Here is a 1,198-nt window from a genome sequence, read left to right on the forward strand (position 1 = left end):
AAATTTTAGGCTTTTATCCTATTGGGCCTAAAGCTTTCCAATTGAGGCCCAATCTATGGTCAAAGGCCCATTCCAACTCAAAAAAAATTTAGGAAAAAATGGTGCATCTACAATTATCTATGAAGTTATATTAGCAAGTTATGTAAAGGAAATTCAAATTTCTATCGAGTTTTTATTTATTAAAAAGTAAAAAAGAGATGTCTCATAAGTATGTGATTTTTTATGATGATTTACCCATAAGATAAGTCTATGTTCAATAATTGATCTTCAAAAAAGGTATTTATATTTTATATGAGAAATGGTCGTTTTTTTTTATATCTTTCGCAAAAATGAAATTTCTCCATTTACTACCCTTTTAAGCTTATTATATTTTTTTTAAAAAAAAAACTTTAACTAAAAATCACCCTTAACCATGGAGGGCAAATTTTAGAAAAGATTTGTTTGCAAAAAAAAAAAAAAGACCCCAAAAGTTTTTAAGGACGAAGATTGGAAAAACCCTTATATTAAAAGAAAGTTGAATGCTACAAATGATCTAAGCGTAAAGTAGAAAGAACTCTTTATGAGTAAATTCTTTTCAAAAAAGAAAATAATGAAGAAAAACAAATGTGATGAAATAAAAAAATGCAAAAGAAAAAGGAAAAGGAAATGTAAAGAAATGGGGCAAAACACCAAGGTGTTTTAAATAATGAAATAATCATTTGGTTTACACCCTTTCAAACATATGTTTTGTGCTTATTTTTTTTTTTTTTCATAACCCTTCAACTTTGCCTACGTTTTATGCCTTAAAAATTCATTTTGATCAAATATAAATGCTTGAAAATTATTAATTTTAATTTTAAAAAACCTATAACTAGATTGATTTAATTTTTAATTATAATTTGAATAATTTTATTATTTGAAAAAATTTAAAATTATCTAATTATAATTAAAAGAGGCTATCATACTTTTGTAAAAGGCTATCCTACATGTCATTCAAAAAAATTATCTACATAAGCATCTATATAACAAACTTTATGAGATGTATATGTATATTGTAATATAATATATATGATTTCTATAGGTTTATACAAAATGGTTAAGATTTGGTCGTGTTCTGGTTTCTTTTTTTAATTAAGGTGATAATTTTTTAATTTAATTATTTCTTTGGATGAGGGTTCGAAATGAGCTAGATTTTTTTTATTGTGACTTTAATTTTTGT

The sequence above is a fragment of the Durio zibethinus genome, chromosome 18, assembly GCF_047325235.1.
Source record: "Durio zibethinus cultivar Kanyao isolate XHJ-2024 chromosome 18, ASM4732523v1, whole genome shotgun sequence".
Taxonomy (NCBI): Eukaryota; Viridiplantae; Streptophyta; class Magnoliopsida; order Malvales; family Malvaceae; genus Durio; species Durio zibethinus.